Source organism: Magnolia sinica, chromosome 11, assembly GCF_029962835.1.
Source record: "Magnolia sinica isolate HGM2019 chromosome 11, MsV1, whole genome shotgun sequence".
NCBI classification, from domain to species: domain Eukaryota; kingdom Viridiplantae; phylum Streptophyta; class Magnoliopsida; order Magnoliales; family Magnoliaceae; genus Magnolia; species Magnolia sinica.
This window is the reverse complement of record NC_080583.1, coordinates 66,926,993-66,939,899: the sequence shown is the minus strand read 5'-3', so window position 1 is coordinate 66,939,899 and position 12,907 is coordinate 66,926,993.

Genomic DNA, 12,907 nt, shown 5'->3' with positions numbered 1-12,907 from the left:
TGGAGGCTCACATCAACAACTTTAATAAATTGGTTTGCAAATTGTTGGATATGGAGGAAGTGATGAAAGATAAAGAACAAGCATGTATGTCATTGAATTTTCTTCCGGTGTCGTATGAGTCATTCAAGGACACAATGTGCACCATGAATAAAACCCAAAGTGTCATCACTGTTATCTCAGCTCTTCAAGGGAGGGCTATGAGAAAGCTTAACATCGACATAGGGATATCTTCTTATGCACTGCTTACAAGGGGTAGAAATTCTGAACAAGGTATAGGTTTTTCGAGTTCAACATGCAAATCTAAGGGCAAGGGCAAAGGAAAGATAAAATGCTGGAATTGTGGGTTGGAAGGACATGTGAAGAAGGATTGTGAAAATCCTAAATCGAAGAGAGAAGAATCTGAGGCTTCATACAGAAAGGTCAATGCTATCACATCAGATGGATCGAGTGGATGTGATGGTGATATTTTGTCTATGTCTACGATCAGATGGCCATACGATGATCGTAGGGATGAGTGAATTATAGACACAGGGGCATCCTTTCACATGACTCCTCATCGGAGTTGGTTCACCAGCTACAGGGGGTGCAATAGTGGACAGGTGTTTATAGGCAATGACATTGCTTATAATGTTGTGGTTGTTGGTATGATGCACATCAAGATGTTTGATGGGACAAAGAGTACTCTGAATAGTAAGGCACGTTCCTGACATAAAGAAGAGTCTGATTTCTCTTGGTGCACTCAAAGCTATAGGGTGTAGGTTCACAAGTATTGACGGTATCCTTAAAGTATCTAAGGGGGCACAGGTAATCATGAAAGCACAATGACTTGATAATGTTTACATGTTGATCGGGAACACTTCAACAAGTAGAGCTGCAGTGGCTGTAGAGGATTCCACCTCTACTCGTGTGTGGCATGTTGGGCATGGCCACATGAGCAGGCAGGGCATGAAGGCTGAAACGTGCGGATGGGGATACGGAGCAGGTGGAGTAGCCACCTGTGAGAAGAATCACATGGCATAATTATAGGATATCAGCGAGGTACATGGATGACTCCAATACCGTAAGGGATCCGTCCTTTATTCAGATGGCTCTAGGTGAGCCTGATGCTGAGAAGTGAAAGGTGACTATGGGTAATGTGATGGATTCGTTATACTAGATCACACATAGGAGCTGGTGGAGCTTCCAGTGGGCTGGGAAGCGGTTGGATATAGGTGGATCTTCAGGAGGATACAACATAGATACAGGTCGAGGTTGGTAGCGAAGGGTTATGCTTAGAGAGAATGGATCAGCTTCTTAGAAATATTTACACTGACGATACAGCAGGTGTCTATTAGATTCGTGATTGGCGCTGGTTGGCCAATGCGATCTTGAGCTGGAAAGGATAGATGCGGAGTCTGCACTTCTGCATGAAAAATTGAAAGATCTGGTCTACATGAAGCAACCAGAGCAGTTCGAAGTTAAAGGGGCTTAGAAAAAAGTTTGCAGGAGGTCGTAATACAACCTGTCGCTTAGGTACTAGTTTGATTCCTTCATGGTGAGTCAGGAATTGTGTGTTGATGACATGTAGATCGCCAATATGACATGTTTAAAATTAATGTACTAAAGACTCGGTTAAGTGGGACATTTGGGATGAAGGATCGGGGGCTGCAAAGATGGTTCTCAGCATTAAGATTAAAAGGGAGTAGGCTTTAGTTATCTCAGGTATAATACCTTGGGTAGGTATTGATCAAGTATTTGATGGACCAGGCAAAGCCGAAGAACGTTCACTGCGCCTCTCCTCAAGTTTTTCTCAGGACATGTCCCAAAACAGATGAGGAAAAGTAGGATATATCTCATGAGCCTTATTCAAATGCGGTTAACAGCGTATGCCATGGTTTGTATTAGATCGGTTATTTCACATGCTATCAATGTTGTGAGCAAATACCCTGGCAAGCAATATTAGGTAGCAGTGAGATGGTAAGAAGACTACGTCTTTACTTTTGGGAAGACAGGTGCAAAGGTAGTTGGGCATGTGGATTCAAATCCGGCAAACAAGCTCACCTAGATCGTTTCTATAGAGAAGTTTAAGTTCTGTGCAACTTCTATGGGCTTAGTAATGGCGTAAAAGGAGGACGGAGTGTGCACAAGAAGCTATGATGTGATGCAGCGATAAGAGAAGAGGTCAAGAAGCTACATGATTAAAGATTGAAGACATGCTGGAGATTGTTGCAAAAGGATGTCTTAAATCTAGTTTCACCGTACTGCTCGACCAGTCGAGGGGTTAGCTCGATCGGTCGAGGGTGCCCTTCGACCAGTCGTAGCCCGCTGGACTCAAAGTCCAACGATGGTGTGTTTGGTATTTCTGGGATGCTTGACCCGTCGAGGGTCAGGCTCGACCAGTCGAAGGTTACGCAGATGGTGCGCAGATTCTACATGGACTATGTAAATTTGAGGCAGTTTCAAAAAGGTGAGTAAGTGGAGTTTCCTAAACTATAAATAGGGGTCCATAGGGTCTTTCTAAGTAAGACTAAGCTTTCTAAAGAGGTTCCAAGGATTCCCAAAAAGGGTTTTAGGGTTTATAAAGGGTGTAACAAGGGTGAGATTCGAGATTGTTCGAATTGGGTAAGTCCTTTCTCTTTATAATTTCTATTTTCATAATGGAATTCTGTCACTTTGTGCCGTAGTTTTTTCCCACAAGAGTTTTCCACATAAAATCGTTGTGTTCTCTTGTGTTTGCTTGGTGCTCTTGGATTGCTATCCTAGATCTAGATCTAGATCTGCATGATTTTGCAGCACAAATCCCCAACAATAATATGGCTGGATGCTCCCATCCTCCACATTGTATACACGAAATGTAGCCCTCACATAGATTTTTACCAATTGATTCCTGCTCGTCGACAAACTAAATGCAGTTCCTTTCACACCCTGAGAAGTCTTGAGCAAATTAAGAGAGACATTGAGCAAGTCTGTTGGAGAAAAATATGACAAGTCCGAAGACCCGGTTATGGAATGAACCAACTCTACTGATACTGCCCGAGGGTCCGGGGCAACAGGCCTGACCAAGACAAGACGAAGCCTAAAGGAGAGACTTAGCTTGGATTGTAGGAAATGAATCCCGATCGAGACTTAAAGAGGAGCTATAGGCAAAATATATAAGACACATAAAGTTATATCAGATAATGAGCCAGCAATGTCTAAATGGGACCAATTAAGGTCCCAAGGCTATAAGTCACCTGATCGACCACGAAACCGACCCATATTAAATTGGTTGTAGTGTCGGCTATCGGAGTGAGAAGGGGTATCGGTTATAGACTGACTCTATTTCGTCCGACAAAAGGCAAAAAGCCCTATCCCTTCAGCCAGCCGAGACTCATCTTTCACTAGAGTCGGTTAAGGCCGAGCCAAGCAAGGAAGAGACGGTGTAAGCATAAATATCGTCCTGAAGATCTTGTAAAAGGATTCCTTGTAATTAAATCATGGGATCGGGAAGCATCCGTAAACATATTACAATTAAATCAAATCTCCGAGATATTTGGAAGAGAATCTCTGCACGGCGGGACCTCCCATTCCTATAAAAGGAGGACATCTCCAAGATAAAAGGTACACAGAAAATACCTCAAAAAGACCTTCTTCCTTACCCAGTCACTGACTTAAGCATTGGAGGTTCCCCGGCTTTAGCTAGGGTCCCCTTTATTTCTTCCTTGTGCAGGTGATGACGAAGAAGAAGGTGTATCAGGTTTTTTGCTTCAACAAATTAGCACCGTCTGTGGGAAGCGATACAAAAAGTCATTTTCTACGCTCTATCCAGAAGCCGTAAACGCATTTTAATGGCGAGAATTATAAAAATAGTACAAGAATAGCCAAATGAGGCCACTGTCACTGAACCACCGGGTGCGAGCGTAGCCCAAGGAGCTCAGAATCAACCCGACAACCGCCAAGATTCCGCTGCTCGTCTAGCGGCCTCTGTTGTGACAAGAAATACCCAGCGTAACCGAGGTAGTGGGTGATTGGATAAAGAAGTCAAGGAACTCAGATCTGACATAAATGTCATGAAATAAATGTTGGAGCAGATGCATCGACAACAAGTTTAGCCCTATGGTCTAGCGACGAACGTCCCACGACAAGTCGCCGACCCTGAGCCTATCGCTCCACGATCAATCCCTCAGTGAAATTAGCCCCACGGTCTATCCAAGCTAGCGCCTGCTCATTCTGCGACTGCCGTGCTGCCCCCCACTGATCTTTGACACGAGATAGATTGGCGGAGGTGCAGCAAGCCTCCGGTTGAGGGAATGGCGGAAAGCAACAAGCCCTGGAAAGCTGACCTCCAAGACTTCAGGAGAGAAGTGCGGGAAGAAATTGCGAACATGAAGCAGAGTCGGGATGCACATCAAACCAGGCCAGAAACAAAGGCATCCCCGTTTGTGGAGGAAATAATGCAAGCTCGACTACCGGAATGGTTTCGTCTTCCACAAATTACACCTTTCACCGGTAAAACCGACCTAACTGAACACATCGAATACTTTCGAAGATATATGGAATTGCATGATGCCTCAGATGCCGTGATATGCCGAGCTTTTTTCCTCACTTAGCCGACGTAGCTCAACTTTGGTTCAAACAGCTAAAACCAAAGTCCATTAACTCGTTTGCAGAGCTCAGTGATGCGTTCCTCACCAACTTCATTGGTGGGAAGAAGAAGTTGAAGCCCCCTACACATCTAAACAATATAGTTTAGAAGGAGGGAGAGCTATTGAAAGACTACATCAAGTGTTTCAATTTTGAGTCGCTTTAAGTTTGAAAAAATTCATTGGAGACGGCACTCAATTCAATCATACAAGGCGTTAGGGACAAGCTGTTTCTAGCATCCAATCTGCCTATGACTCTGGCTGAGTTCATGACTCAGTCGGATAAGTATGCGGACGCCAAGGAAACATGGAACTTGCGTGAGGCCACCCAGAATGCAAAAGCCCCGGGCAAAAAGTCAGCTAAAAAGGAAGTTAACTCGGCTGGAGGGAAGAAGCACAAGGACGACCGAACACATGATGTGCGCAAGTCAGGTAAGTGACCTGATTGAAAGTTTTGTACATACACCCCACTTAATAAACCTTAAGAGCAGGTGCTGATGGAGATTAAAAGTGAGGAATTCGTCAACTGGCCAGATAAACTCCGAGGCAATCCCAACTAATGGAGTAAGAGCAAGTATTGCCACTATCATCGCGATCATGGGCATAATACAAGTGATTATTTTCATCTGAAAGAAGAGATTGAAAGACTCATCTGAGAAGGCCGACTCAGAGAACACGTCGAAAGAACCAGGATGGCGGAAGAACGCCCAGGTGACAACCGACCCACGGAGAAAATTCGGACTATCATTGGTGGTCCCCGAGGCAGAGGCGCTTCAAACAATGCTCGAAAAAATCACGCCAGGAGCATCGGTCGACCAAAGTCCGAGATCCTGATCATAGGTCGGCCTCTAAAAGAAAAGAAGAGAGAAAAATATTGTATCTCGTTCACCGATGAAGATGCTCGAGGCATTCACCATCCTTATGATGATGCATTAGTCATCACTCTCACCATCACGAACCGAAGAGTCACATACTCGTCGACACAGGATCATTTGCGGATGTGCTGTTTACTCAAGCGTTCGACAAAATGGGAGTTGAACGATCGGCATTACGTCCAGTTCGTACCCCATTAATTGGTTTCTCAGGTGGACAGACACTTCCCGAAGGAATTATCTTGTTGCCTCTTACTACCAGGAACCCCTCGCATCAGATGATAGTGATGGTCAACTTTCTGATAGTCGATCAGTCATCGATTTACAATGCTATACTCGACCGACCCTCTCTGAGTCTCCTCTAAGCTGTGGTGTCTACATACCACCTCTCCATGAAATTTTTGATGGAGTCGGGAGTAGGAGTCTTCAAAGGAGATCAACAACATGCACGGCGCTGCTACACAACAGCCGCAAAATCTCCAGCCGAGGTATTTATAATCGAGTCATTGGATCCTCGAGTCAAAACTCACCAACGAGGACAACCGGTGGAAAACCTTATCTCAGTACCTTTGATTGAGACAGATGAATCCAAAACGGTACAAATTAGCTCGTCTCTACAATCACCCTTGAAAGATAATCTGATAGCCCTGCTCCGACGATACGCTGATGTATTTGCATAGAGTCATGAGGATATGCCAGGGATTGATCCTTCGGTGATGACTCACCGACTCAACATCAATCCGACCTACCAACCAATCCGACAGAAGCGATGCCCGCTCGGCCTGGAAAGGTACGTTATCATTGAAGAAAAGGTTAGCAAACTCCTCAAGGCCAAATTCATAGAAGAGATATACTACCCAAAATGGATAGCTAATTTTGTACTTGTGAAGAAAGCTAATGGGAAGTGACGAGTCTGTATTGACTATACCAACCTAAACATAGCCTACCCAAAGGATAGTTTCCCTCTTCCGAGGATTGATCAATTGGTTGATAGCATGGCAGGGCATGAACTCCTTAGCTTTATGGATGCTTTTTCAGAATATAATCAAATTGTAATGCATCAATTTGATAAATCTAAGACCATCTTTGTCACTGACAACGGGCTTTATTGTTACCATGTGATGCCGTTTAGTTTAAAAAACGCTGGGGCGACTTATCAAAAATTAGTGAACAAAATATTTGCTCGGCAAATTGGCCAAACCATGGAAGTATATATTGATGACATGCTTATCAAAAGTATACATGCGGCCGACCATATAGCCGACCTAGAAGAAATGTTCCTGATCTTACGCAAGTTTCAAATGAAGCTAAATCCAAGCAAGTGTGCCTTTGGCGTAAGCTCAGGAAAGTTCCTCAAATTCCTGGTTAGCCAACAAGGGATCGAGGTAAATCCGGAGAAAATTAAGGCATTGCTCGACATAGAATCTCTGAAAACAATTAAGGACATACAAAGGCTGACCGGATGAGTAGCCGCACTCAACCGCTTCCTCTCCCGAGCTACCGATAAGTGCCTCCAATTCTTCAAACAACTAAAGGGACAACAAACGGTGGATTGGATGGAAGAGTGCGAAGTAGCATTCCAACAATTGAAATCTTACCTCGGATCTCCACCACTCTTATCGAAACCCAAACCAGGGGAAGCATTGTTGTTATATCTCACTATGTCCGATGCAACGGTTAGCTCGGCTCTAATACGAGAGCACGAAGGAAAGCAACTGTCGGTCTATTACGTCAGCAAAGCACTGTTACCAATAGAGACAAGATACCCACTCCTGAAAAAAGTGGCCTTAGTCTTGGTAGTCTCCTCTCGACGACTTCGGCCATACTTTCAAGCTCATACCATTGTCATGATGACTGACCTCCCACTACGTCAGATCCTTTAGAAACTAGAGGCATCCGGCAGGCCTACAAAATGGGTAATCGAACTCAGTAAATTTGACATTCAATACAAGCCGAGAGTAGTAATGTAACACCCTGAAAATCGGAGGTCGAGCATCAGCCCAACTCCCGAGTTTTAATGCATCACTTGTGTAACATGGATAATGATGATTAAGTGTTGTTCGTATTAGTGCATTTAACATGAATGAGATTATACCAAAACAGCATATCATACTCCGGAGACAGTTACATTATGCAAGCGAAAGACTGTGATAAATATATAAAGTATGTAAGTGATTGTGAGTCTCCCAAGTATGATCATATTACCAGGTTGAATAGTTATAAGTATTATTTTAAAATACAAAATGTCAAAATGCCGTGGTCCACTACAAAGTATCAGCCTTGAAGCCCAGTTGATTCAGAACGGTCTATGTCAACCCGCCTGAATACTGCATGTATGAGAATGCCTCCTGATCATCCTCAAAGTCTAGCTCCACCTCGCAGGCTGCGCCATCACCTAAAACTACAACAGGGTCTGGTTGGTGTTTAAAACACCGTCCCATAACGTGGGAGTGAGTGATCAACTCAGTGGAGCTATAAAGCAAAGGTTAACATGTTATCAATTCAATCAAGCAGTAATGATAAGCAACACATTCAAACATCCCTAAATACTCCGATTAATGCAAGAATGATATGAAATAATGATGCATACCCTCACCTACTCTCCCTCAGTGACTTCATCTCACGATCGCGGCATGAAACCCTTCCTCAGTGCTTGACCTGCTACGCCAAACGCACACGTAATGCAGTGCATGAACATGATTACCGAGTTTCTTATTAGACCATTTTCATACAGCAGGATTGGGAAGCTAAGGTACTTCCCTTATATCAATTCCCAAACGATGATCCATTATTGGGTCGTCAGTCCGAGTAAATCTCATATGATGTTACGGTTCTAGGTCACTGCAAAGGGCTCGTCACCTTATCAGTGTAGGCCTAGTATGTACTCTTATTGCTACGTAAAGGCTCGTCGCCTCTACGCGGTCTTAGAGTATGCTCGAAGTCACTACAAAGGGCTCGTCACCTTATTAGTGTAGGCCGACAGTTCGAATACAGTGTCTCATACCACCGTATTCGGCTCACGAGGCTGTGTTGCTCACTGGACACTACGGGAAGGCTCGTCGCCCCAGCTTAGGCTGACAGCTCAACCATGGTGTCCCATACTACATGTCTGGCTCATGAGTCTTAGCAGATCGAGGTACCAAGGTTAACGGAATTTCCAGTGGTAAGTTGGTACCTTAGGTTTCAAGTAGTAGCGTCCATACACGATGAACATACATCGGGTCAATCGGGTTACTTGACGAGCTCGACTGGTACGAGCGCACATCGAATTGATCGACATGAAGTGCACGAGCCCTCTGTGTGGCCTAACCACTATCGACAACTGAAGTACGGCTCGGACTCATCGAACACATCTTGTGGGGTGAAAACAACCTCAGCCACCAAATTAGGGCCTGTTACCGATTGCCTGGACTCTATCATAGTCCCAAGTGCATTTCATTTCAACAGGTAATCAAATAAGAAAATCAAGGCAGCAATGAATCAATAATTCAATTCATACAATCATTTGAGCATATTAGGGAATACAACTTAAACATGAATTCACCATATATATTCCATACCTAAACAGACACTATAGTATAAAATACATGGAGGAAATCATACACATAATTAAGGTAGTTGAGAATCATATCTCAACAATCATATAAAGTACAATTTACTAACTATTAGTTCATTCAGACATTTTTACAAACACGTACACTACACTTTTTAACATACACGACGTATGTTAGCCATAACATGTATTAGGGCAAATCCTTTCGCCAAGGAGTTATTACACATACAATTAGTATAAATACACGACAATTAATCATGGCAAACATAGTTTCAAATTCCATACATATACGATCCTTTCTACAAATATATGGAATACACTAAACTCAATATAGTTCATATATATCTGAAATGCGAAACAACCATCGCATTTGGCATGCGAAATAGCACTCACGTCAGTAATAAATCATTAACTGACATTGAAAGTCTTGAAAACCATAACCTAAATGTTTATAGTCCACACCTTACGCCGGTAAACATGTAACGGATTCATTTTAGACACTCAGTCTTTGTCAACGGCAGATTGGTAACCTATAGCATGAATTAGGTTAGCTATTTCATAACTTACACTATTTAAAACCCTAAAATAGATTAAGGTTAGGTTTTCTTACCCAAGCACATTGTCGGAAACACCGGATTTGTGATACAGATAGGGTAGCTAAGTGCGTGGAGCAACGGGATCAAATCCCAGGATGAATCTTCAACTCTCTCTCTCTCTCTCTCTCTCTCTCTTTCTCTCTCTTTCCTTTTCTTTTCCTCTCCTCTCTTTCTTAGGGTTTAAAATTCGTATGGAATATAAGAGAGAGGGTTTAAGGCCCTTATATAGGCCCAAAACTGATGGGAATGGCCCTAGGGCCATGGTATACTTAGGTTATGTCCAAAGATCGGTTGTTCCGATCCAACGGAGCACTTCTGGAGCCCCCTTTTCTGCGTGCGGTCAGACTTAAGCTCCTTGACATTGGATCTAGGTCAGGTTGAGTTTTCACTCCGATCGGGTTTACAGATCGACCGTGGCGGACCAGTTTCAGTTCAACGGTCACCGTCACTCGATCAGGGCCACAAGTACATTGCCATGTATGGGAAATTTCTCCTGATCCGAGGGTGTATTTGGGTCAGATTCTGACGGTCTGAATCCTAACATTTGGCCAACAAGCGACACGACTCAGTTTACTTAAAATCAAATTTTATTTCTAAAGATATTCACGTTGCTCACACACTTTGCTCCGAGCTCAAGTTGTGCATTTTTAGACACAATTAAGACTTGATTTCCGAGGGGGTTGTCAAGTCCAGTAATGCGGTTATAGCCATATAGTTTTACGATTATCAAACTTTCGACGTGCGGTCTAGGTCTAATACGAAGTTTCAGTGTGCTCCCGAGAGCAACTAGGTTTAGTGATGAATTCTAAATTTCAGGGTAATGTAGTGTCAATGATTATGCACGGTTTGGGTCTTGCAGATCATATTTAAAGTGATTAGTGCTAATTTCACAAGTACTCTAGATTTGCACTTGCTAATATTAACCTAATTTCTAAAGATTTTGGTCCTGGGTGATTTCTTCCTGAGGTGGTACTCGGGTCCTTGTACGGATTTTTTCGAGATGTTATAAGCAATCAAAGAGCAAGTCATGGCCGACTTCATTGCTGAAGTGACACCACAAGCTAATCCAATGACTGAGCATGTTACCGAGCTTATTGAGGAATCGACGACCGCTTCTCCCGAGTCAACACCCGACCCCATCCCCTGGAAGCTGTATGTCGATGGCTCCTCCAACTCTAAGGCAAGCAGGGCAGGAGTCGTCTTGAAAACTCCCAATCAAATCTACATGCAACATGCCTTAAGACTTGGATTTCAAGCCTCGAACAATACAACGAAATATGAAGCTTTATTGCTCGGCCTTCGACTTACAGCCAATTTGGGTGTTACTCATCTCAATGTCTTTAACAATTCACAATTGGTCATCAATCAAGTTACCAGTATATATCAGACATGTAAAGAGTAATTGAAAGCATACATGGAGAAAGCCAAAGAGCTAATCGATGAATTTCAACAGTGTGTGGTCACTCAGATCCCTTGGACAGAAAATGCCAAAGCCGATCTATTGACAAAACTTGCCTCTGCCGACGAAGACGACATACCCAGGTTCGTTCCAATCGAGTACGTCGCTAAGCCAAGTATCACTGACCCAGTTATCTCGACCGTACACACAATTAATTCAGAACCTACTTGGCTCGATCCGATCGTCCGATATCTCGACAATGGAGAGTTGCCCAAAGATCGTGTAGAGGCTCAACAATTGAAGATCCGAGCTTCCCGCTACACCATTCTTAATGGGATGCTATATAAAAAAGGTTTCTATGCTCCATTATTACGATGTCTAAATCCCGATGAAGCCAACTACGTACTACGAGAGATCCACGAAGGAATCTGTGGAAACTACTCATAAGGGTGATCACTCGTGCACAAGGTCTTACGTCAAGGATACTATTGGCCAACCATCTAGCATGACGCTCGTAAACTCGTCCAAAGATGCAACAAATGCCAATTGTTCGCGGTCATTCTGAGGCAACCCCCAGAGGAGCTGACTCCTATGACCGGTACTTGGCCCTTTACGCAATGGGAAATTGACATCATTGGACCACTCCCTATGGGAAAAGGCCAGACCAAGTTTGTTGTTGTAGCAGTGGACTACTCATAAAGTGGTGCCGAGGCAGAGCCATTGGCGAGGATAACCGAACAGAAAATCACGGACTTTGTATGGAAAAACATTGTCTGTCGGTTTGGGATACCCTGAACTATTATCACTGACAATGGGAAGCAGTTCGATAATAGGAGCTATCGAGAGATGTGCGATAATCTCGGGATAAAAAATGTGTACTCATCGCCCCATCATCCTCAAACGAACAGACAGGTTGAGATGGTCAATAAGGTCATCAAATAGCATCTTCGAACCAAGCTCGACCAAGCTAAGGGAGCATGGGCTGAAGAACTCCCAAAGATACTGTGGGCATACCTAACCACAGTTCGAACCGTTATAGGGGAAACTCCTTTCTCCCTTACTTATGGCTCGGAAGCCGTCACCCCAGTCGAGATCGGGTTGCCTTTAGCCCGAGTCAGTTCGTTTAATGAAGAGAATAATGAAGAACTCTTAGCCCTTGGACTAGATCTTACGGACGAACAAAGGGAAAGAGCTCGGCTGTGAATGGTGGCTTGGCAGCAACAAGTAGCTCGGTTTTACAATGCCTGAGTCAAGGTTAGGCATTTTCGAGTCAGAGACATGGTCCTCCAAAAAACGTTCCTCAATACAAAGGAAGTTGGCGTAGGTACACTAGAACCCAATTGGGAAGGATCCTATATCGTCTTAAGAACCAACCGACCTGGAACGTATCATTTGGAAGACCTAACCGGGCGATTGCTACCTCACCCTTGAAATGCCAAGCATCTAAAGATATATTACCCTTAGGTCAATCAATTTAATACGTAAGAAGACTCAAAGATGACAAGCATGTAAACTGAGTCAAAATGAATAAAAGAAAACCAAAGTATATTTATTTATCAGTACGTTTGTTACATCGAGTTACATCTTACTTCGACGCTACAATGATAGAGTAAAAGGGTTAAAAGGAAAAGAAAGACTGGCTGAGACGTGTGAGCCTCTTCTTCGGCTGTAGATACTCTCAAGCATGCCCTGGAGCTTAGTCTGCATAAAGTACTAGTGTGAGTGCAAAAAATCAAGCTCCAAGGTTCATCAGGAGCTAACTCAGGAGGTGGCTCAGACTTAGCTACTACCACTACTTGGAGCTGCCTCAGACTTGACCTCGATACCAATCGTAGCACTAGCAGACCCGGTAGCTTCGGCCTCCGGGCCCTTAGAACCAGCATCAC